We start from the raw sequence: 26,935 nt of genomic DNA on the forward strand, positions 1-26,935 counted from the left end.
AGGGCCAATGTTAGATTACGACTTATAAAAATCATTTCCATAATAGTATGTCCATAAAATAATTTCCAAAAATAATATTTATTATTTTCATTATCACTTGCACCAAGAGCACATCAGTTTCTAGAGCATAGACTCTATGTCATTGTTTACCCTCACCAAGGACTCACCTAGACAAAGCTTTTCTTCTTAATTGTAGCAATCTTCCAAATAATGTTTTCTCTTCTATCAGCTATGCTGGGTTTTTATTATTAGTTGATCTTAAAAAAAAAAAATCAGGAGGCATTGTATTAGTTTTAATATTAAAAAACATATTGTAACAGAAGGAAAACAATGAATCAAAGTTTTTGTAATTTAGTAATGAATGCGTTGATATTTTAGTTTTTATTACATTTTACCCTGAGAAAATCTAATTTTCTGATACTTACATACACAGTTGTCTCCAGACTCAAATTACATTTTCCCTCGGATCATATTGGACACTGTCCTAAAGAATCCCTTAAATCCAAGGGTCATGACCTGAAATATTGATTGATGTAATAATTTAATGTTATTTCAAGGCAACAATAAAATTTCCATGGTAAATTGAAATTTTCAAAGAAAATACCACTATTAAAATATTTTTATTAAGCTATTCCAATTTTTAAAAACCTCTTTTGCTTACAATACATTTGAATTTTTTCACAAATATTTGTTGTTTTCCATTATACAGAGAAAGTTAAATTAATTTCCATTCATCCAAGATAGCTAAGATCCTGAAATTTTAAGTTAAACTAATTTTCCTTTGAATGACTTTCTTTAATAACGTCTTAGGATGTGTTAATAGTCTTGGTGACATATACCCATTTCTTTTGCTGGTATGGTTTCTCAGGAGCCATAGCTGATCACTCCAAGTATCTTTGGTGACTGGCAGTTAATTTCCATTTGCTATACAAATAAATGAGTAAATGAATAAAAAAAGCAAACCAAAAAACTACTTTAGGATCTTTAAACTTAGAATCGAGAAAAATAATCATAAATTTAAATAAGTGCCATTACTTCTATTAGAAGGCTTTGATAATGTTGGAATCTACAAATTAGGGGAAATAACAATAAAAATTAGGGGGAAAAAAGGTCTTATATTAGCATTTTTACTTTCTTAAAAAGCAATGTGCTGAAAATTTTATTTTTCAAGATCTGTGACTGTTTGGGCATTGAATAAACAGTAGTTTGCTCTACTGACTTTGGAAGTCTTCATGAAGGTGAAGCCAAACTTAAGGCATTGGTAGTTCACATTCCTTTGTATATGGATGTATGTGATCCAGAAATACACCAATAAGAATGTAAAGAAGTATTATTCTATTTGGAAGTTTTTTAGTTTTTTATGAAACAATGCTTTGATGATTTACACATGAGTCAGGATTAAACTAACTATAATACAGACCTACGCTCAAAAAAGTGCTTCAGAACCATGTTTGGAGTTTTGCCAAACCCTGTATATTTGAAAAAACATTTCACCCGACACCTGTAGGTATGTGCATTGCTTATCTAATCAGAGGTTTCAAAACAGAGTTCCAAAAAGTATGTCAGTAAAAAACCTCCCTGTGTTTACTAGATTATTCTGGCCCGCAATTTAAGAAGATTTTATTCATTTCATGAAATATTTACCAATGTAGCTATTCTGCTTTCATAGCTTCCTTCTTTACCCCATTCCTTCATGATCTGGAGAATGTATTACCTGTAACAAGGTTGGTTTTTGCCGTGTGTGCACGTGCAGCACCCCGAGTCGGGGCCGTCTGCAGCCCCGGTGTCATCAAGGATGCAGCAGCAAGTTTAGAGGGCCGTCCCCAGACCCATGGTGGCACCTGCGCTCCTTGACATCCAAAGATGACCCTTTCACGTGGTCATCCAGCTCCTGTGAGTCACCCTCTGACAAAGGACCTACCAGCTTTCCTTGTGGCAGACCCACGTGGTGAGGGGCAGTGACAGAGCCATCACCACGTTCGCCAAAGGTTCTCAAGGTCAGTAATGGAGGGCTCGTGCCTGGGCGTGCAGCTAACACCACTGAAGACACACCTGAAGGCCGGTTTAGACCGCATGTCCGGCCGGCAGAAGCGATGGCCCCGCCGTTCCCAGAGTGTGTGTGACTGTACCTAACTGTGTCCTCACTTTAACTTTGTGGTTCTTTGCTTGCTACCTCTACTATGTTCCTTCAGCAAGGGCTTCTCTCTTCTCTATTTAGCTTATTCTGAATTTATCTTTGCTCAAATATATTTGATGCTAACTGACTAAAGCTGGTAGGCAAATCATGGTAAATGTCTTGTTAAATAATCTACTGACAACCGAGTCGCGTGTTGTCTCGTGAGACGCAGTAGTTCCCATTCAGTTCTAAAGAGAGATGAAGGAGGCCATGAAGGGTCATGTTAAATGACTAAATCTGCCAGTGGGTTTTTCCAAGTGTCCTCAGATTTGTTTAGTAGGAAAAGGGCTTGTTCAAAACTAAGAAAGCTCTAATTTAAACTCTTAAGTGAATTTGTAATCATAATGGTACTCACCGTCCTTACTGGCATTTTCTCTAACTGCTAGCCTCATGGAACCTATCAGTACTGTTATATTTTCACTTCTCAAAATTAAAGTGGAAGATTTGGTTCTATTACTAGAAACAAAATAATTTTCTTTACTGTACACATGGAATAAAATAGTAGTTTATTTCTAAATTGTCTTCATTTTTTGGCCAAAGAATCACCAACATAAAGTAAAAATGATTTATTTCATCATAGAACTTTGAAGATGAAGAATATTGTAAAACCTCAAAGAACTTTTGAAATATAGCTTCCTAGGCACTCAGGATTTATGTAATCTCATTCTGGTTTCATTTCCTAAGATTACCATTGAACTGTACTACAAGACACTTTTCATGGATCTACATTTCCAAGTCCAAAACTTTCAACCAATCTTTTTTGCTTGCTTCGGTGTAAAGCATGTTTTATTCTGCATAAAAAATTACAAATCAGTGTGACTTAATCAGTACTAAGTTATCAGAACACAAAAACTTAAATCCTATAAATGCATAGCGGTACATTGCAAACCTGCTTCTTATTTTCTAAAAATTTTATTATTCCTGTACACACTTTTTACTAATGTGCTTTTCTTTGTAACAGTTCTTAGTTTTAGTTGAGTTACCTAACCCTGATACTAAAAGTGTATGTTTGCTCCAAGATTAAGGAAAACAAAACCAAACAACTTCCACCCCTCCATTTCCAAAATATCTTGTATTTTGGGGACCTCTGCCATGTTTTCTTCTCCCCTTACTTATCCAGTCACTACAAAGTGGGGTCCACAGGGGCACGTATCTCATGTACCTCATTTGAGGATTTTCTATTTAGTGCACGCCTTTCCCCTATAGCATATTCAACACATACATTTCTTTTTTTTTTTAATTTGAATTCAATTAATTAACATATAGTGTAGCACTCAGTGACCCCATCCCATCCCATAATCCTCAGTTGGTTTCCTATGATCAAGAGTCTCTTATGGTTTGTCTCGTGCTACCTTTCTGAAATCAAAATAGGGAATAAGCCCTCCTCCAACCCAGTCTTCCACACCTGGAAGGCAAATGGAATCTTCTGTCATTGTACACTGTGTGAGAGATTGTGCCACTGAGTAAAAATGTCAAAGTATAAGATCTGGGTTACCTTCTATTTTCTCCTCATTGCCTTTGTTTTTTTGTTTTGGGCAAAACCTAAGTGTTTCTGCTAGAATTATCCTTGCAAATTACTGTCTTTACTTTCAATGAAATCTTTAAGAAATATATACAGTACAAGGTTTTCAGTCACTACCCCCATTCTGGCCTATAATGTCCTTAACATTTTCAATACATGAAGCAGTAAGAAAATTAAAATATAAGGACCACTTCCTAAATATCTGTTACTGATGTAAGAAACTCAAACATAAGGTTTTTTTTAAAAAAAATAGTCTCACTCGGGGCTTCCATAGTTTCCAGAACTGAGTCACTGGCGGAGCATAAAGCTCTGTAGGGTTTTGTTTGTTTGTTTGTTTGTTTGTCTGCTCCTCAGACTGTGGGCTAGTGGGTGAATGTCGCTGACCACGTTAGAAGTTGTAGGCTGCACAGCAGTCCCTCTGAATCAGAATCTTTGGGGGAAGAACTGGGAATCTGCATTTTTAGGAAGACTTTAAGGAAATTCTTGGCCTGAAATTTTGGGGAGCACACCATGAATACAACAACCTCATTGGACCATGCTAAAACCTGGACACATTCATATTCCTCGGTCTCTAGGTACTACCAGACTATTCTATTTTTTTCAAAGATTTATTTACTTTTTTTTTTTGAGAGAGAGGTGGGAAGGGGCAGAGGGAGAGGGAGAGAGACTCCTTAAGCAGATTCCCCGGTGAGTGCAAAGCCAAACACCGGGCTGGATCCCAGGACCCTGAGATCATGACCTGACCTTTGCTTAATGGACTGAGCCAGCCAGGTGCCCCTGCCAGACTATTTTAAAGATAATTACTAAGGGGTCACCTGGCTGGCCCAGTTGGAGGAGCATGTGACTCTTGATCTAGAAGTCATGAGTTTAAAGCCCCCGTTGAAAATAGAGCTTACTACAGGAAAAGACAAACAAACCAACAAACAAAACCCTATCAAATATAACTCAAGCAAAAGAGTCTGTTATGTTCCCAGGAACAATAAATGTCTCAGAACTCCCACAGCAAATGATTCAAAAATCTATTTTAAATCTGTTTTGAAATATATCCTTTAGGGCACCTGGGTGCCTCAGTCGGTTAGGCGACCGCCTTTGGCTCAGGTCATGATCCCAGAGTCCTGTAATCGAGCCCCACATCGGGCTCTCTGCTCTGTGGGGGGCCTGCTTCTCCCTCTGTCTGCCGCTTCCCCCGCTTGTGCTCTCTCTCTGACAAATAAATAAATAAAACTTAAAAAAAAGTAAATTAATAGAATGTATCCTTTAACGTTGTAATTCCTTTTTTGTGTGTTTATTTATGCCACTAGATTGTGAGCACAGTGCATTGTGTTGACCTCTATAACTCCAAACCTTAGGCATAAAGAGAATAAATCAAAAGTGTGTTTGAATGAATTATGTACACAATGAATTTAATGAAGTTGAAGAAACTGGTGTTCGGGCGTGCTCATATCGATTGCGGTCTAGGGAGAACATTTTCTTCAAGTTTCTAAGGTGATTCTAGTATGGAGCTGGAGTTCAGAATCAGTGGTGCAGACAGAAGGATTCTGTGGTGGCCGGAATAATCAGTCCCAAGTATTTCCATGCCCTAATCCCCAGAACCTGCCATCTCAAGGTTATGGACCGTAAAACAGGAAGATTATCCTAGATTACCATGAAGCACCTGGTAGCCTAGACTAATCACCGGAGCCCTTCAAAGCAGAAGAGGAAGGCTGAACAGTCAGCCACGGAGATGCAATGGAAGAAAAGGAAGGAGAAGACCTATGGCACAGTTGGCGGCTTTGCTGGAGAGCCCGCGCACAGAGACTGGAAAGAACCCTCTAGGAGATGAAGGTGGTCCTCAGATTCACAGCCGGCCAGGAAATCGGGACCCCAGCTCTACAACCTCAAGGAATTAAATTCTGCCAACAACCTGCATGAATCAGAAAGTACATTTTCTCCCAGAGCCTCCAGAAGAGAATTCCTTGATTTGGGCCTTGTAAGATTTGCAGCAGGAAAACTAGCCAAGCCCACAGGACCCCTGACCTATGGAGCTGTGATGCCATAAATGTGTGGCATTTATTATAATACATCGGTGTCAACTTGTTACAGCCAAACGGAACATCTTTACTTGATCAGAAATTACATTCTCCCGTCACATGTAAGTGGCGACTTTCTGCTTCGCAACTGGCTAGTCATCCCTCCTAACTTTAGAATACATTTCTCATGGTGCAAAGATCACATCTTCCAAGTGCTCCTGAATTGTTAGGTGATTTTAAGAAAATCATTTCAACTCTTTTCTCCTTGGCTTAGCCAACTAGAAAATCAGTACTTAATCTTCAGCGTCCTGTGCATGCTTCCTGAGAGACAGGTGCTGGAGTCAGAGAGACACCACTTCTGGCAGGGGAAGGGGTACACAGACAGTGGCTCCATCAATGTTGCCAAGAATCTTTATCATCATTCATCTTGCCAGGTTGTTCTAAGTGTTAAATCATATGGTAGATGTGAAGAACTTATAATAAACCCCCAGTAAGCTGTTGTTATTATCTTTATCATTCTGTAATTTCAATTAGTCATAGCAACGTTAATCTCATACTTCCTATCTCATCCATATCTTAGTGACTTGGCCAAGGGCACACAGATGCTTAGGGCCAATCCCAAGCTAAGAATGTAGATTCTCCAACTCTAAATCTAAAGCCCTTTGACCAAATTATATTGACTCAGATAATTGAGTCATTTTTGGACAATTAAGATTTAGAAAGTAGTGCAGGGTACGTTTCTGTTTCACTTATTTAGTTATTTTGTCTAAGCACATTTCATTTCACTTTCATTTATCAAGCACTTTTTTATGGGTTCTCATGCAATTTCTTTTGATTCTTTTTCTTAGTAAAGTTGGGATATTTTACTTTTTTTAAACTCACATGAGTAAACAGCTTCACAACTCAGATTTGCCATTCTGGTAAGGTACCAAGATAAAATCACATGCATTTTAATTTAAGAAATACTTCTGGAAATTCAATTAATCATCTTACTGCATTTTTTGAGCATCTACTTTCACCTACTTGTGTAGGAAGATGGAAGTGAATATAAGTTAAGATTCCTCAACAAAAATATTTATCAAGTTAGAGAATGGTGATCTTATATTTAAGGACTCATTCATAAGGTTCTAAAGAGAGATGATTTCACCAACCTTTAAGACAGGAAGTTAGTCCCAGGCCTCAGCCAGTATAAGCCATTCGGTGAGCTTGAGCAAGTAACATACCTTCCCAGATATCTCATTTGTAAAGTGAAAGAGTAGAATAAGATTATTTAAGCCTTGGGTAAGGGTTCAAAATTTATGTAAAAGGCAGGAGGAACAGTTTTGTTCAAACTAACCCAAATCCAAAATATCCTCGAAACCAAGCCTTTCTGACACTGTTTTTTTCTGGCTCAGGACTTTCCCTAGGTCTCCTCCTTCTAACTGTCCAAAGGACTTTGAGTTTGAATCTAAGACATTGGAACATAGACCCATGATTTTTTCTTTTGCTACATGAGAATTCAGGAAAAGGCATCTAGGCCAAAAGGATCACATTTTGATTTCAGCTCTTCATATAATGCCTCTTTTTAGAGCTGTTCTTACTTTTGAAAGGCTGTTTGGGATAAGTCTAGCTCTCTCCTCTCCACTGCAGAAAACTGAAATTAAAAAAGCAAACATACTTCTTCATAAGCCTCCTTGCCAGACTTCTTCAGAGTGGGGTCTGACTGATTCATCTAAGCCAACGTACACTTACTGTCATCAACATTACAACAGCCTAAATGCTCCTGGGACTGGAAGCCAACTCTTTACGAATTTGGGATACATTGGGGTTTGCCTTTACATATGTTTTAAAGGCAAACATACATATGTTTTGCCTTTAACAAGAAATGACATCGATTAAAAAAAATAATTAAATTATACAGCTCCAAAAATTACAGGACATGTTAAGGAATGATTCAACAATGGATAAACTCAACAAGGTAACCAATGAAATAGCAAGAAAGATTATTACATTTAATTCATCAAAATCTCATGAATGACTTAGTATATAAAAACACATCTAATAGTCAATTTTAAAAAGTCAATAAAAACCTCCAAAAACTATTTTATTTTGAAGAGACATCTGAGTTTAACTACAACTATTAAATTCCATGTGCTAAGAAAATATAAATATTGCCTACTGACCAATGACACAATTTCCCTTTTCCAGGAAGATAATAAAATAAATAAAGTAACATCCACCCGATGCTTAATAATTAGCCTAATAGAAGGACAACTGTGATAAGTAGAGGCAGGAGTTCTGATTTGAAAACCCAACCCAAGCTCACACTTCCAAGTTAAACAACTTCTGTAAGAATAGTTTTCTCACTAGCAAAACAGCTCCCACACCAGAGGCTATTGTGAAAATAAAATGAGATAAAGTACACCGACCTTTTAGAACTTAGTAAAGTTAGATATTACTGTTATTACTATTATTATTATTATATCACATTAAAATTTTTAGAAACATAACCAAGGTTATACATGTTTTTGAGTTATTTGCCACAATTTCTATAGCATCATAAATGGGAATTTACCCTATATTTCAAGGGCTGGTCTTATGCATTGTGAGTTTATCTTCTTTAGATATAATATGCTCATTTTTTATTCAGTCATTTAAGTCAGTTATGAAAATATCAAATAAAGTGAATGGTAGCAAGAATATTCCCAAATATGAAGTCCATCTAGTTAACATAACTGCGCATTTCCCAATACTGAACGTACATAAACTAAAGATCTAGCAAATTGTCTGCATTTTAATCAAATATTCACATCTTAAAGAATATAACATGCTAATCCAATTAAACACAAGCAATAAAATCTCCCAAATTTGAGATTAATTTTAGGTTGACTATAATAGCATTTGCTAATACTGTATTGGAACAAAAAAAAATATATTGACTCTATGCTTACTTGCTTATCTAACGAACATTCCAGGTTGAATAGCTGAATAGCCATTAAAGACAGACAAAATTGTGATTAAATTTGGGACTTCATTTTACACTCTGAAGTATGTACTCTTGGGAATAATTTTCCCATTGTAGGCATGATTAGCCATTTTCCGGTGATTTTGGTCACCTTCTTTTTATTTGAAAGAGGCAAGTGGCCAAATCTCAGCCCAATTAGTAAAAGGTGGGAGGGAGACTGAAAAAAGGCTTTGTACTTGATGGAAACACTCTCCCTCCAGGAGATCTAATATGGAAAGAATTACTACTCAAAGAGCACAGAAACAAAACATATCTTTCCAGCTCTTTGCACTATGAGCTTTACACCTATTTCCCTTTCACAAAGTCAGGAGTCAAATTCTATGTGAAAACATGTTTTCTTCCAAGGGCAATAAAATCAGAAAACATATAATTCTCCTGGAATTTTAATTTAACAGAATAGCTCACCATCAACACTGTGTTTCTGTTATTTGGGGCTTTCAGTTTTTCTTAAAAAATCAAACTTATACAGTACCTCCTAGCGTATCTCAGCATCTGGGAAGCACAAGAACTCTGATGATACTGTTGACCCGGCACAATTCCTTGTTTCCTGATAAAACGAACCCTTCTTTCCAGCAGAGAATCCATCCCTCTGGTTCAAGTGAGCCTCTCTTCCTGGTCCCAGAGGTAGGAAGTCACTGAAATCTGGTCAGAGTAGCATAATCCTCTGGTTTTGGTTTGTTTGGGCGTGGAAGCACGGTCAAGCCACATCATTAGTATTCTCTCTAGGACTTTTCTATTAGTGTTATCAGGGAAGACATCTTTTTTCTGGGAGTTGCAAAGCAAGGAGGAGAAGGTAACCTTCTCTTGTAAACATTACACTAAGTAAAAGAAACCAATCTCAGAAAACACATACTGTATGATTTGTTTTATGCGAAATGTCCAGCAAGGGCAAATCTATAGACAGAGCCCAGATTCGTGGTTGCGCGGGTCTGAGGGAAAGTGGTGATGGGGACTGCTTGCTAATGAGCACAGGGACCCTTTCTGGGGCGATACGAGTGTCCTAAAATCAAGTCATGCTGATAGTTGCATCGTCCTGTGAGTGCACTGAAATCACTGAACTCTACACTTTAAGTTGGTGGGTTATATGGCACATGATCTGTATGTTAATAAAGCTGTTTTTAAAAAAGTAAATGCAAGAAAAAGTATGTGTATGTGAGGGAAGATCTGTGCTGAGCAGAACATCTAGTTTCCTCTCTCTTCTTTGTCAAGAGATAATGTTCACACCATGAAACAAAGCACAATGAGCAAAAACCTGCCTAATCTACAGAGCATCACATGGACGTAAACTCTGCCTTCAACGGGTGCATTAACTCTATTTTACATGTTTGGAACTATCTTATTTATAAGGAAAAGTACATTTTCCTTGAAATTTGCTTTCAGAAACTACTTCCCAGCTCATACACAAAAAATATTATATTTCTTTTGAGATAAAAATTTTAGCTTATAAAAATTAACCATCATACATAATTGAGGCAAAAGCTATTGTGATAAACTTAGAAAATATTCCTTAGGTTTAAAGAATTTATAATTGTTTATTTCTTTTCTCCTGTCAGTAACTTCTTTTATTTACATTTCTACAGTCTTATTTTATTTTTCTTACAGGGGTGGGAAACTGACAATTTATATAAAAAAAATTGTCGATATTTGATTCCACTTGTGACATATTTCATTCGTGTTATTACAAACACTAACAAAGAAACAACAAATGGGAGTATTAGCAAGAAAAATTAAGGAACTTTAGTTTGTTCTTAGAAATTAACCCAAGTTAAAAAACTCGCACCCCAACTATTTCCCTTCTGTGAAGTTGTTACTCAATGAAAGGGAAGTGAGGGAAGGATGGAGAAAAGAGGGAGGAGTGAAGGGAGAGATCTGTGGGTATGTCTCAGGTAAATACACACGTTGTTTAAAATTAACCACATTTCCCATTATTTTTGTAAAGGAGCAAACAGTGTTGAATAAGCTTTCACTTATTTATCTGAGAGAGAGCGAGGGAGCTTCCCGGGATCGAGGCAGGGGCCGAGGGAGAGGGAGAGGCAGACCCCACCTGATCAGGGAGCCGGACAGGGGCCTCGGTCCCAGGATGCCAGGATCAGGATCTGAGCCGAGGTCAGACACTTAACCAGCTGAGCCCCTGGGTGCCCTGGAGATCCCAGAGTTTGTTTCTTTACAGGATCTCTATTTCTTTCAACATGAAACATTCCATCTTCGTGTTTTTGAATACATTCGTTCACTTGTTCAGTCATCCAAATAGCCATTTGGAACCCAAGATATTCCAAAAGCAATGTTAACTGCTGGGGACCCAGAAATGATGCAGTTTTGGCTCTGAGAGTTGGTTAAAACCTTGTAAGAGAAGAAAGGCATGTACAAATATGGATAATGGAGTGTCCTAGGTAATCAATAAATATTTTTTTATTTTTTTTAAAGATTTTATTTATTTATTTGACAGACAGAGATCACAAGTAGGCAGAGAGGCAGGCAGAGAGAGAGGAGGAAGCAGGCTCCCCACTGAGCAGAGAGCCCGATGCGGGGCTCGATCCCAGGACCCTGAGACCATGACCTGAGCCGAAGGCAGAGGCTTTAACCCACTGAGCCACCCAGGCACCCCAATAAATATTTTTAGTGTTTGATCAGATGAGTGATGCATTTTACATGGGAGTGGTTTATGCGTGTGTCTCACACCCATGTGGAAAGAGCAAGAGACACATAGAGAACAGGACACTCCAGTGGAGGTTTTAAAAATCAGTACTTGATGCTCCAGGTGCTTGCGAGACACAGGTACAGAGAGATGAGGCTTTTCAGGGAGGCAGGGAAGCAAATTAGAGATGGCATTTTCTATCACATTGAGGAGTTTTTGTTTAATGTTCTAGGCTAGAGATTTCCATCTAGAAAAATCTAGATTTGATGTGCTGGTTTTCAAGATTTCATCTTGAAAAAATCCGCTTTGATGTGTTGTGGCTGTGATTAGCACGACTGCGATTAGCAGCAATAAGCCTGAGTCTGGCCTCAGTGAGAGGCTCTGACCCATCAGTGACGTCTGCCACACGCACCATCCTAAGGAACAACAAGTATCCCAAAGACCTGTTAATGCTGCTACAAAAAAAAAGTAATAATAATAGTAGTAGAGCGCTATGATGAGTTTTTCATCTGAGAAAGCAGGAGGATTGGGCACCTGGGTGGCTCAGTGGGTTAAGCCGCTGCCTTCGGTTCAAGTCATGATCTCAGGGTCCTGGGATCGAGTCCCGAATCGGGCTCCCTGCTCAGGGGGGAGCCTGCTTCTCCCTCTACTGCTCCCCTGCTTTTGCTTTCTCTCTCTCTCCATCAAATAAATAAATAAAATCTTAAAAATAAAGAAAAGAAGGAAGCAGGAGGGTTCATTCAAAGATGGCAACAAGGGTAGTTGTAGAGAGAGAAATTAGAATGCTGTAGTGACTCGTAAGTAAGTGAAGAGAGAAAATAATCATGAAGCCTAGAACCAAGAGTAACGATGATGGGGACAGAAAGGGATATTTAACAGAGACACGGAGAATATTCAACTGTACGAGAATTTCAGGAGTGTAAGAAACCTAAGCAGATTCCCCAAATTCTACCGTGAATATCTGCGTAAGGTCCAACCACTAATACAGGGATCAGAGCAGAGGAAGAGGTGAGGGTTAGGAAAGTATCTGAGTACAGACCCGACATTTTGAAGAAGAAAGTGCCTGGGAGTTTGTGCAGACGGTTCTGGAAATCCATGAAGGGAGGGCATTGAGATGGAAAGTTCACACCCATCAGCACAGAGTAGAATAGCAAACGGCGGGACTGTCCAGAAGGACTGTCACATGGGAAGGGAGCGCACGGTGCATCCTGAGCTGAGTGTGTGAGTGGAACGAGAGCAGTTTCCAAACACCCGTGTGCAAGGAGCTCAGCGTACGAACACGTGCTGATAGAGGACGGGTGCAGAGTTTTAGGGACAAGGAACTAGGAAACAAAGGCATGGGTCCAGAACGAGCGGGGACTGTGTGAGGGCAGGTGCCAGCCTGTGGGACTCGAGATTCTCTGGGGAATTAAGGGTGGAAACCGGCCGAGTCATTGGGACCTTTGCTGGGCGCAGAGTCGCACGATGTGCTCCATGCCATCCGTCATCTTGTACATACCAAGCACGGCTGATTTTTAATTATTTACTCCTGTGACTAAGTCTGGGTTGTGGTTTAGAAATCGATTTTCCAGCGCAAAAGCAGTGGCACAGGAGGGCGCTCGCTGTCGAACTGAGCTGAGCGAGCACCGCGGCTTGGGAAGAGCATCCCTGGGAGGAGAGAGGCAAGTCCGCTTCAGGGAGTCGAACCTTTACGGGGCTATTATCAGCGCAACTGTATGTTTTTTCCTGTTTCACAAACATGTTCCCAAAAGACTTTTAAAATAGCTTTCTTTCCTGCTCAAATGTTGCGTCAGGAACTTTTTCTGAATCTCAGCCTTCACTGGGCCAGGATGTGTTAAAGAGAAAAATGCCTTGTCACGCTTGACACGGTGCAGGAGGCCTTCCCTGCCAGAGTGAATCGCTTTCTCAACCTGACCGCCCTCCCCACTGCATCTGAAGACGACGCAGTTCATGAAAATGCAAAATACGGAAGAAACGAGGTGATTTCCCAAAAGACTCAAGCGTAGAATCTGTCCACTACACTAGGATTTTTTCCTATTAAAGAGAAAAAAAAAATCACTGTACAGAATTGATGTTTTTTCTTTAATAAAAGTTAAGATAACCTAAATGGAATGGTTCCCTAGGTACCTAATAGGTACCTAATACGTTGATCTTTTCTTTTCTTTTCTTTTTTTTTTTTTGGAGGGAAAGAAAATCTCCAGCACGTCCTGAGGTCTGACATGGTCACTTCAAATGAATCTTCATGCCCTGCTGGGGCGGGCTTGCAACTTGGGTGGTGGGACTACGTGTGCTTGCCTCCCTCGTGAGCAGGGTTTCCCCACCAGCAGTCTTTCTGAGCAGTAGTAACCCTGGTCATCTCGGGGGGGAAAAGAAGGTGATGACCAAAGTCAGTACAAGATAAAAAAACAGCTCAAGGGCCTTCTTGATAGAGACAATGGGAGGAAAACTCCCACGTTGCCCTTGTCGGCCTCACTGAGCAGTGTGCTGCTTCTGGCAGTACATAACAACAATTAAAAAACAAACAAACAAACAAATAAACAACAGTAGGGACTTGAATGGGGGGCTGGTGGGAAAAGACAGGAAAGCGGTAGAAAGTGAGATGTAGGGCAGAGGGCACAGGTTTTCACACCTCTGGTTGTGGATACGAGCTGCTGTATCTACGAACTAGGACTGTAGGCAGAAATTAAACCTGCAAACTCTCCCTGGGTTTCTTAGATTTTATGCATTTATTTGAGAGAAAGAGTGACTGGTAGAGTACAAACAGGGGAAGTACAACCAGGGACAGAGGGAGAAGCGGTCTCCCCACTGAGTAGGGAGCCTGACTTGGAGCTCCATCCCAGGACCCCAAGATCGTGACCTGAGTCAAAGGCAGACGCTTAACTGACGGAGGCCCCCAGGCACCCTTCTCCCTGGGTGTCTTTAGCTCTCAGATGGGCATGACACAATGTCTCTTAGCAACACACTCACACAATCCCCTATCCCGTTCGGGGACCTGACAAGTACTTAAGAAGGATCTCTCTCCCCTGTGCAGAGCGGGGAATGCCTGGGTTTGCTTTAATTGGTCCCAGTGACAGGATTTGTAATTTTAAGTAAAATTATATGTCAACTCAGTCTTTGCAGAAGGACTTTATCCGCCATCCTAGGCATGGTATCACCACATTCAAGGGAGTGTGGACAAGGCACTGCTTCCAAAAGCACTTACCTTCTGATCAAAACTGTCTTGCTCGGGCACGTAACACTGCTGACCCTAGCTCTGTCAGGAGGTGTCTTTTCCTACATATATTAGGACCTTCCTCTAAAAATGGTAATAAATACCTGTGGTTAAACCTCTCAGATCATTTCTTTAGATCCCCAGGACAACAATATTAAAGAAGTGAAGTCTTTCATGCATTTTCACAAACCCATCCCCTGAGAAGACTTGTTTTGCATTATCAACTGCTGGTTTTTATTTGCTTAACCGATTCCTGGATGAAGAAACCAGTGAAACTGAAGCTATTGGAGGCATCGCCTTGAGAGAGCAGGGTGACTAGCTGGAGATAAGATGGTGCGAGTGCAAAATGTAAACGGTTCAAGGAGAAAGCAGGCAAAGCCTGCCGTGGCTCCTGATTAAGCTTATTTCTTCGTTCAAAATAATCAGAACATAATAACACACAAAACATTTAATAATTTGTTATTAATTAATGCAATACAATTTACTGTCTTGTGTTTTAAAACATAATGTTGTCTTCTAATGTAAAATAGTGGCAATATGGAGCTGTGGTGCCGTCGGGACTCTGCACCGCCCACACCATCCCCAGGGAAGAAAAAGTTCGTGTGTCCGTGTGTGGTGAAGAAAGAATAAAAACAACAGAATGCTTTTCAAGCTAAAAAATACTTTCTTGTTCTGTAAAATTGCATAATTTTGATTTCGGTCTTACTACTTTATGAAAATTACTTGTAAGAAAACATGTGCTTTTAAAAATTGGGAATATATTCTTTAACTAGTAGAGATGTACAGAATATTCAATTTACAAATGAAACTGAAATTTTCTGCTACGTGTCTCCATCATGAAGAAAATCTTAGGAGGATGCTGTCTGTCTGTAAGAGAGACCAATTAAAGCAAACCCAGGCGTTCCCGCTCTGTGCAGGGGAGAGAGATACTTAAGTACTTACCAGTTGGTAAGAAAAAGGAGAAAAAAGGAGGACGTATAGGGGAGCCTAATATTGTTGTTTGATTGGTCGGTTGGTTGGTTTCTATGGATTTTTAACTAACCATTGTTTGTAATGCAACGGTTAGTACTTAAAATAAGCGACAACATAAGTCGCTGAGAAAAAATGCAGGTGGTTTGGTCCCCACTGCAGAGAGAATGTGTGTGTGTGTGTGTGTGTGTGTGTGTGTGTGTGTGTGTGTCTGTGTGTGTGAGTGTGAGCGTGTGAGTGTGAGAGACAGAGACAGAGAGAGAGACAGAGAGAAGGAGCTAAAACTAGACGACAGGATCTTTTTTCCTGCTCATTTCATACTCAGGGAAGGAACGACGGAATCAACATCCTTAAAAGCACATGTTAACTCATCAACTGGAAAATCTTCTAGTCTGATGTAAGAAGAGTAGAATTTTGGGGAAAAAACAGTTTTATATAATGATGCTAACGGTGCTTTATGAAGGACGTCATTGCTGTCTCTTCAGGACCTAACTCTAACTTGACCGTCCTTAAGAACTCTGAGCTTATCCCCACGTGACGCTTCCACCACACACGGCTTCGTGGCCCTTTTTTTGCTCCTCTAATGGCATGTTTTAACACTAGACCTGGCGAGTCCTGATCTTTGACCTTCCCCACTGATCTGAGGGCTACCTGAGGGCATTGCCTTCCTGATCCTTAGGTCTCCAGGGCATTGCCTGGTGTGTAGCATCCTTTGGTAAGTGTTTTAATTAAAAAGTAAATACTTCCCATTACCAAATATGTGTCCATAGTTAAAAAAATTAACATTGCTCTAATGATTTACAAAACCTTGGGGCACCTGGGTGGCTCGGGTGGTAGAGCATCTGCCTTGGGCTCTGGTCGAGATCTCAGTCATGAGATCACCATCCTGGGTCCAGCTGGGGTCCCTGCTCGGTGGGGAGCCTGCTTCACCCTCTACCTGTTACTCCCCTACTTGTGTGCATGGTCTCTCCCTCTCTCTCTCTGTCAAATAAATAAATAAAATCTTTAAAAAATTATTTACAAAATCTGATCACAGTAAAAATTCATGTGTATTTAGGAAGAATAAAAGAAAAGTTAAGATGATTTGTCCAATCATTTTTTTTGTTGTTTTTTTAGTTTTTTTTTTTTTTTTTTCATAATCTCTACACCCAATGTGGAGGTCAAACCCACAACCTGGAGATCAAGAGTCTTGCACTCTTCTGACTGAGCAAGCCTGGGGCCCCGTCCCCCCCCCATTTATAAAATAAAAACAAACACTATTAAACTAGTCAGAAAAGTGTTCTCTTATAATTCTGAAAAAAAATTTTTTAAAATCAATAGGTGAATATATCACGGCAATCAAAATGAAGAAGTTAGCAACAGTTTCAAATGAACTATTACTTCTAATTCTTAAGTAGTGCATATGCGAAAGTTTAGTAGTATGTTTTTGCCTGTTAACCCTAGAAATTTGTGACATTGACTTTTATATTCTAAGAGAAAAAAATATCCAAATTTAAAAATAAAAGAATGAGAAGTCTTTGGGCATAAGATAAGGACTGCAGTACAGTGAGATATAAATATACGTTGATTGATATTCAAGCTTTCCTTGGCAACAAGCATATATTTAGGTAAAATATAGCTTCAAAAAATTCAAATAGCATCTGGTTGAACATGACTGAACCCAAGGTTCAGAATTTTAACCCAGCCTGGGGACCACAGGGGCAAGGGAGTGAGGGCTGGTTCTAGCAACAGTTGTGACCTATGTCCTGTGCGTGATACATTGAGATTATTAATACTCTAAACTCAACTTGTTTTCTTGGCTTCTGTTACTTAACAAGCTGTACGTAATTTGAGCAAACCCATTTATCTTTTTTTTTTTTGTACAATAAGGGAATTGGACTAGATTCTTAAGTTTCTTTTTTGTTCTTTAATTCTATTGTTCTGAGCGGAAAACACTGTTACTACATTCAAGATATATATATATATTAATGCAAATACATTAAGTATTGTTAGGGCCTATTCAGCCAGAGCAGCCCCACCCCGGCTGAACCACCGTTTTGCTGTAAAGCTTAAATTGACCCTGGCCCACCCCCCACCTCCCACCCCCCCAACCCCCCCACCCCGGGAACTTATTTAAAAGCAAGTCCGGGAAACCAGTCCCAGGTAACAAAGTCCAAATACAAGGGTGGGCCAATCCTAACCAAGGTGTGATAGGCTAAATCAAATGTCTACTAGGGTAAATTGTAATTCAATTGGTCACCTAGCATCACTGTGGAGTTTCCTGTGTGTTACAATCTCATTGGCCACCTGTGTGTGGCAAGGCCCAACCACATGGCCTTTGCTCTATAAAAGTTAGTCTGGAAAGCATGGAGGGGTCGCCCTCTCTGTAGGGGTGGCCCCGACCGGTCCGTTTGACAGTCAGTCTGATTCCTGACGTTTGGCGCGGAATAAAGCTCTGCTTGACCTTCGCTTTGTATCAGTCTCGGTCCTTTAATCACAGACCCGTTATTGGGGTACTCAATTTTGGGGGGACCCAACAGTATCAAAGGCCATACTGTGGGGGGGACTTTTCCCTACTAATTTATTTCAGATATACAGCACAGAATAGTACAGTTTGCAAAATAATGCCATTTTGAAATTTATTGATACACTTTTTTTGGATTTTGTTTTTAGCTATAGGGAGTTGGTTTTCCCCCTTTCTCCTCAAGGCCTTAATTAATAAATGAGTTGTCAACACTCCTAAGAAACACTATTTAGAAATAGGGAATCTAGAAATAAACCCCAGAGATACCTGATCCAACGCTCATAAAATTCCATCACGTACTGTGTACCCTCCTTTGGAAAAGTTAGGACAATACAGAAGCCCAAAGTCTTGCTGCAGAAATAGGGACATGAATTCACTATAATCTTGCACTGGAGTACTTTGATTTGTATAAATGAAAATTTAAAAACTCTCTTCTGCACCTAGTTTTATTCTTTTGCTCTTGTGATAATCCAGAACAACGTTTGGATTTTATTGTAATTCATCTACAGATTCTCCCATCTCAGAAAAGTGACCAATGAAATTTTAGTAATAGAAATTAAGTATTTTAATCACTGTAGAGTGGGTGAAGTGATTATACTCCAGGATAGCTAAAGAATAAAGAGAGCTAGACCAAGAGAAAAAAAAAGATTAAAAGTGCCTTGTTTTCTTTAACATTTTTATTCTAATCTCTCATTGTCTCTCATTGTCATGCTCTATACAGTTTGTCATTAACACGTTTCATGCAGGTATATACTTTGGGTTTTCCTAAATTCTCTCCTAAAAATTAAGTAGCAATTACATTTTAAAGTGAGTACAAATAAATTAATTCATATCATATAAAGTGTTTACAATTACTCTTGGTGAAAGGCCTATCCTTCTCCCCTCTTTTTCTTCCTTCCCCTTGGTTCTGCCCCAGGCCTGTAACAGTCAATGTGAGCTCTTTGGAAAGGAATGTTTTACATGTGAATGCCTTTAATTGACTCGGTTTACCAAACAATGATGGGTAATAGCCCTCAAATTCCTGGGAAAATGTTTTAAACGTCCAAGTTTTTTCCCCTTCCACTGGATCAGCTTTTCAAACTCACTTGTTCTGATTTGGGAATTAATCTTAGTCAAAATCAGGATTTTCCTCTGGACCAATAACGAAGATACTATTGTGATCTAAGCGACTGTGAGAGGGAAGGAGAGGGAGGGATGGATAGAGAGAGAGAAAAGCCGAGAGGTTATTCCAGAAGGGAAGTAACAGGGGCCAAAAAAAAAAAAAAAAAGTAACAAAAGACGGAGAAAAGCTTCAATATCAAATAGGCATAATACTTACATATCAGAATTCCAAATTTCAGAGCTTGAAACAATCGCTCTGTTTTCCTTGACAACTATCATACGTGATTATTGTCAGTTAAATCTAAGTCTTGGAAGGTAATTGCTCCATCTGATGACTGCTCTACCTGTATTTGTTAAATTTTTACAAGTTAAATAAATTCTGTCTGCCCCCTTCCCAGGAGAGGACAGCAGGAGGATGCTCTAGGACTGCATTATTATTTAACGCACTGGTATTCACACACCAAAAGGACAAAAGCAGGTTTGGGGAAGACTTTCAAGCAAATAAGAAATTATTCTTCCTTCAGCAATTCTGATACAAAACTACACAAAGTAATTGTCATTGGCCTTACCGCGAAATAATCTTTTTTATTAAAGGCATAACTTGTGTGCCGAGACCCACAAAAAACTTTGATTTGTATCTCCGTGGATGTAAAGTACCACAGAGGACCATCCAGACTCTGCTTTGTTCACTTTATATCTTGGGAGAAGTGAGAAAGATTATTTTCTCAGAGTTAGTCATTGATTAAGTTTGTATTTTGTTGAACTCTGATACAAACTGATACTATGTATCTATCCGACTTAGGCAACTTCTTTTACCCCATAACCTTGATCTCTACAAAACATAGGGATAATGAGCTTATGCCCTATTTCGAGTTGGCGCGTCATACGAACAAAACGCATGTAGTGAGTTAACACTGTATGACACATTAGTTAGCACTTAATAAATGTTAGTTATTATTATGGATAATTTTAATGCAAAATTAATATTATCATTGTTGGGTCGGCGGCTGGGGGAGTGCAGGAGGAACAATAAAATGCCGCTGGGCGCCCTCCTCCAGGCCGCCCTCCTCCTTTCCCCACGACTCTCCCGCCAGAAGGACGGATGCCGAGGACGAGGCACCATTAAGTAACCCGATACCTGTGCAGGAAACGGAACATCAGGACTCCCCCTGCCCTCCAGCCACCAAACACTTTACCATATATAGTTGTGAACCCACACCCCAATACCTTACTTCTATGGCTGTGAACCTCTGCCCTGTCTGAACCCAAATAAAAGACCCACCCGACCCCCTCCTGGGCACGACTTCCCCGACTCCCCTCTCCGGAGTCACAGATGCTCGCCCAAGAGCCCTTTAATAAACCTTGCCTTGGCCTGCCTCGCCTGGTGTCGTGTGTATCTCGCCTGTAAAACCTTACACTCATTGGTTGTCACCCAGAAGGAGGAACGGAAAGCTAAATTGGGACATCAGTAAGCAAATATTTTATTTATACAAAAACTTCACTTTTGGGAGAAACTTTTTTTTTTCTAGCAAGTTTTATTAGAGTGTGGGAATGGGTAAGTTGTATAATTGCAGTTGCCTAAGAGAGCCAATTAGCGTATTTTATCCAACGAGGTTTTTTAAGTCCTCAGTATTTGTCAACAATATTTCATTTATAAATATAAAAGTTACTTTAAATAATAAAGTTATAAGTAGATGACCACATTTTAAATTCACTGCACACATATGAATGTCATAATGGACTCATTTAAATCCACTTTTTTAAAGAAAGGCCATAATTATTAGCTGCAAAATCTGTAGGGGGTTGAAAACATGATCTTTCTTTTATCATAATAGAAAAAAATCATACCTAAAATCAAAGTACGTATGTGAATCCTGGCTAAAAATAGCAACTGACTGCACTCTATGACGTCTGCTCTCTTTAAGCCCACCACACATGGAATGCTCAAAAGTTGAAGAAAAACCCATGGAAACACTGACATTTAAGACAGAACATTCCAGGACTATGGAGGCATTTCTAATTAACATGCAACAGGATTCAGAAGTGATCAGCGCCTACCCAACTGACAAAAAGTTGACAAACACATCATCCCCAGATTCCTGTCTTTTCTGAGGCTCATAGGATTAAGAGTTGTGCCTATCAAGAAATTAATAAGTATTGGTGGTTTATTTTTTTTAAGGTAGCGAGAGAAATGAGTCTAATCTTTTTGCACACACCTCCTGTCCCCGCACCCCTCGTGCCCCACCCTACTTCCATTTATTCTGGAATTCCACACTCTGGAAAATAAGGTACATTTTGTTTGTTGATTGAATCGGTTAGGAGCAGAACCTGGAACTGTCTCAGTCATCTCTGTGGTTAAGAGTTGATCTAAGAAACCAAGCCCCGTAGGGAAGGAAAGAGGGAGCAAGACCCCTAGCAGAGATATACTGAAGCTCCCGGAGAAGAGGTGTTTGTGCATTCTGCTGGTCAAAGTGTACAAGCTCTAGGATAGGGGATATACATAGGGTATGAGACAATTCCGCATTAGAAAAGTCTAAAACACTGTTTAGATAAATGCTTCCTTAGTGTTGGGAAATTGGCTAAAATCAGTAATTATATGCTTGCCTTTGAATTTCTGGCCAGAAAAGAGGTTTTTGGGAACCCCTAGAGACCAGTGAACATAGCCAAGGTCATCTCTCAAAATGTGGAGGTCGGCAAGCAGGTCTGTTTTCAGGCTGTATTCAGCAAACAAAATAAAATGAATTTGTTCTATAAAGAGGCATGCTTGAAAAATATTGAAGAATTAGGGAAGGAATTGAAGAATTAGGGAAAGAGAAATCTTTTTTGAAGAATCTGAGGAAGAATATAGATCCAAAAAGTATGTTTACTAAATATAGAAAATTTTTCACAAACCATTGTGGCATTTAATAGTGTTTCTGGGAGGAAACTTGTAGTATCTCTGATATCAACTTGGCATTAAGTCATAAAAGTGTTTTTAGTTATATATAGTTCATGAAATATTTGGCTGAAAAATTCTTTTTGAAGGATTGATATGTAAGAAGTTCTCACACAACAATTTAAATTGAGGAGTTACTGGTATATAGAAGACGTGATGATTATTTTCTACTTAGGGATTCAACTCCATTATTATCTGGGATAACGTTAAATTTTTAAAGTAATTATTACTTATTTACATCTACTCCTTTGAAATAATTCTTAGAAATTGTTGGCAATAGGGACTAAATTCTTTCTTCCAAAAACTTGCATCTTGAAGCCTTGAAGCCCCACAATGTGACTGTATTTGGAGACAGTTCCTTAAGGAGGTAATTAAGATGAAATGAGGTCATAAGTGTGGAACTGAGAGAAACATCAGGGATGCACACACAGAGAAAAGGCCCTGTGAGGACACAGTCAGAAGGTGGCTATCTGCAAGCCAGAAAGGGAGACCTAAAGAGAAACCGAACCAGCCAACACCTTGATCTCGAACTTCCAGCATCCAGAACTGTGAGAAAATTAATTTAATTGTTTAAGTCTCCCAGTCTGTGATTTTTTTTATAGCAGCTCTAGCAGAATAATACAGTTAGGTTTTAGTCAGTTCTCAGAACTTGAATCTAAAGCGAAACTTAGAGAAAAATTTCCAAGAACTTTATAAACGGTATGAGTATAAATTATCTCATTTTAAATACTTTCTTACTGATGAATAGGCCATTTCATTTACTCAAAATTTAGAACAAAGAAATATATTTCAATTTGCAAAAGAACAATTTGTGTTAACTAAAGAAAATACTATACGTGAGGTTAAATTAAAATGCATTAAAAAGGCCTTCCAGGGGTGCCTGGGTGGCTCAGTCATTAAGCGTTTGCCTTTGGCTCAGGTCATGATCCCGGGGTCCTGGGATCGAGTCCCACGTACGGTTCCCTTCTTATCAGGGAGCCTGCTCCTTCCTCTCCCACTCCCCCTGCTTGTGTTCCCTCTCTCTCGCTGTCTCTCTCTCTCTGTCAAATAAATAAATAAAATCTTTAAGGAAAAAAAAAAAGGCCTTCCTTAGATTATTTTAACTAGTGGCATAAATCTATCTCGAAAAGATCTATGGTATCTGCCTGAAGGCATTGGAAAGATGAATAGCATAATATTAAGCCATTAAATGTAGCAGTTTAAAAAATGCTATGACTAATAGCTCAGTTCTGGAGTCACATGCTCACCTTTTTGGAAGCAGAGACTAGCTCAAATACCAGCTTACCCTCTGTTTGCTCTACTAATCATCAAACCTTCAGTTGTGATTCCAAAATCTATAAAATGTAATAGATGCTAACATTCCTAAGAGAGCTTTCAGAATGAGACCATTGAAAATAATTTTCATGGAGTGGTTGAAGTTAATCAAATCTGATATTTCATGTTTTTAAAAGATCCTATCTTTCCAAGATAGGGAATATAAGATACAAATCTGTCTTTTGTATCAAGAATCAGCTTGATTAAAAGAATCATTGATTTTTTTTTTTTTAAAGATTTTATTTACTTGAGAGAGAGGCAAGAGAGATTGAGAGAATGAGTCTCAGAAGGGACAGAAGCCGTAGTGGACCACCCGCAGGGAGCCTACCCTGGGGCTCTAGCCCAGGACCCTGGATCATGACCTGAGCTGAAGGCAGACACTTAACGGACTGAGCCACCCAGGCTTCCTAAAAGAAGCATTTATTTATTCATTCATTTATTTATTTACTTTTAAAGATTTTTTTAAAATTTATTTATTTGACAGACAGAGATCACAAGTAGGTAGAAAGGCAGGCGAGGGTGCGGGGGAAGCAGGCTCCCTTCTGAGCAGAGAGCCCAATGCAGGGCTCAATCCCAGGACCCTGGGATCACAACCTGAGCAGAAGTCAGAGGCTTTAACCCACTGAGCCACCCAGGTGCCCCAAGAATCACTTAAATAGCTAGTTCTGGATGAGACCAAAGTTCTTTCATGACATTATAACTTAGTGTTCATAATGCATATCTTGGAAAAATCTATTTATTGAACTACTATTTTTTTCCAAAGTGTAACAGTAACATTACAATGAACTGGATAAAAGTATAGCTCAAATAGGCTAATACTTATAATTATTTTTCTTCTTCTTTTGATAATTTTTTTAAAAGGAAAGAAGTGGGCCAGCAGGGAGAGGCAGCCGTCTCTGTGGTGAAGGGCGTGCTGATGCTTTTGCCAAATTTCACATATTTGCCCACAGCTACAAAGAGCTCAGCCGGCCAAAAAACTCTACTGAAAGAATACATTGAAACTGACTACAAATTCTTGTCAACTACTTCCAGGAGGAAAATAAATCATTAAGGGCTTCGTATGACTGAATTAGGAGTCCAGACTCAACAGGAGATAATATGAATTTACTTTCCAAGAGTATATATGTTTAAGTGGTATCTTCAGGAAAAGAAAAATAATTTTGAAATGTTCATGAAAGGGATATAAGACAGTAGAGTGTGGGGGAATGCTAGTGTTCAGACAAGGAATGAAAGAAAATTCCTAATATCTAGTCCTAAATTATTTACACATAAATATATCAATCATACATGTTTAGGAGTTTATCTTTAAGTAGACATATCAAATATTGAATGCTTGCAGGGGTTTTGAGAAATAATTGAGTTAAGGTTTTCAAAGCCATTGGAGAGTTTTCTCTAAATGCATCAATGTTGACTTTTGAATGCTACTTACAGGAATTTACATGTTGGCTCTTAGCTAGAACTATCTAAGCCATGAATAGATTAATCCTAGGAGTTACGTAGAGCAGTAGCAATACCTCCCATGTGGAAGTAGCTATCCTCATTTTTGCCTATTTGAAAATAACTTTATTAGGAAATATCACCCACTTTCTTTATTGCCATGTGACTCACATGAAACCACAAGATACTTTGAATCAAGCAGCTAATACCATATAGTTCACTTACTATTTCCATAAATCCAAACACTTTGAAACCTACTCTTGGTTGCATACAATCGAAATATCTTAATTATCAATAGACTAATAAAGAACCAATACTTAAAATGCTCTTTTTCATGTAACTGAAACCTTAAATCTTAAATTGTTAGACCCCAGAAGCCTATGGATATCAAGTCATATCAGGTCATTTCTGATTTTGTCTGCCCCTTGGAATATATGACCTCCAGCATCCTGCAAAGTCTTAAGTGTCTCTTGAAATCTTTAAAGAGATGCGTCGCAAGCCAGTCTCTTTTTCATGGAACCAACCAACACCATTCTTCCTCCAGCATTCTACTGCCTTGTCTAGACCCTCTGCCCTTGGAATCGCTGTCCGTGACCTTAGTCTTGCCATGTCTTATTACTTCAACCGGACAATGGTATCACAAAAACTATACCCTAATCCTCTCAAAGTCTTCAAATCTAGCAGTGCCAGAGTCCTGTGTTCTATGCAGAATGGTAGAAAATGGCTTCTTTAAAAAAAAAAAAAAAAAAAGACTTCTAAGTTTACCCTCTGATGTATTGTCACCTGAGCTCTAAAACAGCACAATTCCTGACCAAAATTTTACTAATTTTCTTATGAAACTGTTCCCTCCATCTTCAGGTCCTTGGAATCTCCAAATCAGTTCAAACGTCCAGTGAAGTATAGGTTCGTGCCACACCATGAATTTTTATGTCCTCCTCATCTTAAGTTAGGCCTCAGCAAAACAAACAGAACAGCCTCCTGTTTCCTTCTTCAGCAACATTCAAAGTCCTCTGTGTTCTTCAAGCATATACATGCTGGTGGAGGGTCATAGGAAGAGGACAACAGGAGGTAGTAGGAAGACCAGGCATCTCATCCTGGTTCCTCTAATTAATAAAAGGAAGTCATTGAGGTAGTATTCAATAATCTATTATCAAAATATAAAAAAATAGATACACTATCTAAATATTTAAATACTATCTAAAATAAATTACTATAAACCAAGGTTTAATTTGATGTTATTTATAACAGTTACAATCTGGATTATGGGATAATTTACATGGTAATAGCTACCATTTATTGTTTACTGTGTGCTAAGCATTGTCAGGCACACTAGGCATACTATCATACTCAGTTCTGAGGGTAACAAATTATTACATTCTTTCTCTTATTTTTTCCAGATAAGGAAATTAAAGCTCAAAGTTATCTCACTAGTGAAGTCAGCAAGGTAAGATTCCAACCTGAGACTCCCTGACTCCTAAACATACATTCTTAACCAGAACTACTTCTGGACCCTGTTATATTTCACTTTCCCCAATAGTCACTGGTTATCTAGATACTTATCAGTACTATTTTGAAGTTTATATGGGGCACATGCTACCCCCCGCCCCGTAGAACCATCACTAAAAGATCCGTGTTTACGGAGCACTTGCTTACTATGTTTCCACCAGTGTGGTAGCTCCTCCTGAGAGAGGATATGGATATAAGTAATCCTTACTGCTCTTTTACATTCAACTTGGTTTCTTTGCTTATGGTAAGAGTATTAGCGTATACGTCAAGAAAAAAATGGACCATATTAAATAATACTACGCAACTTCTGCCTTAAAATTGTTCATTTTAGCAATCACATACAGTTTTAAATCTTTCTGACTCCCAAAAATATCTTTTTTTCAGAATTAGTAAAACAGTATGTAACATGATTTTTGGAAAATGACGTAGTAAGGAAGCCTTCAGATAAGCCATACAAGAGTGACCAGTTAACAGTTGAAGAGAATTAATCATAGAAGACACTTTCAACTTTTTAAAATTTTATCTTGATACTAGTGAAACACAGTAAGTACCCATATTTTTACATACAATTCTAGTGAAACACAGACTGTTGGAATGATTTAAAACAGAACAC

At 38.9% G+C, this 26,935-nt stretch overlaps 1 protein-coding gene across 4 annotated transcripts in view; it reads right to left on the bottom strand.

The window, feature by feature from the left end:
• The window catches only part of CALCRL (calcitonin receptor like receptor), a 93,443-nt gene that overhangs the window by 38,252 nt on the left and 28,256 nt on the right, over positions 1-26,935 (bottom strand). For all 4 annotated transcript variants that reach the window (XM_047720911.1, XM_047720908.1, XM_047720909.1 and 1 more), the window contains 2 exons: positions 426-516; positions 168-257 (listed from right to left, as the gene is read on the bottom strand). The gene's annotated coding sequence lies outside the window, so the exon portion shown is untranslated. The remainder of the gene's footprint in view (positions 1-167; positions 258-425; positions 517-26,935) is intronic.

Source organism: Lutra lutra, chromosome 3 (assembly GCF_902655055.1).
Source record: "Lutra lutra chromosome 3, mLutLut1.2, whole genome shotgun sequence".
In the NCBI taxonomy this organism is placed as follows: domain Eukaryota; kingdom Metazoa; phylum Chordata; class Mammalia; order Carnivora; family Mustelidae; genus Lutra; species Lutra lutra.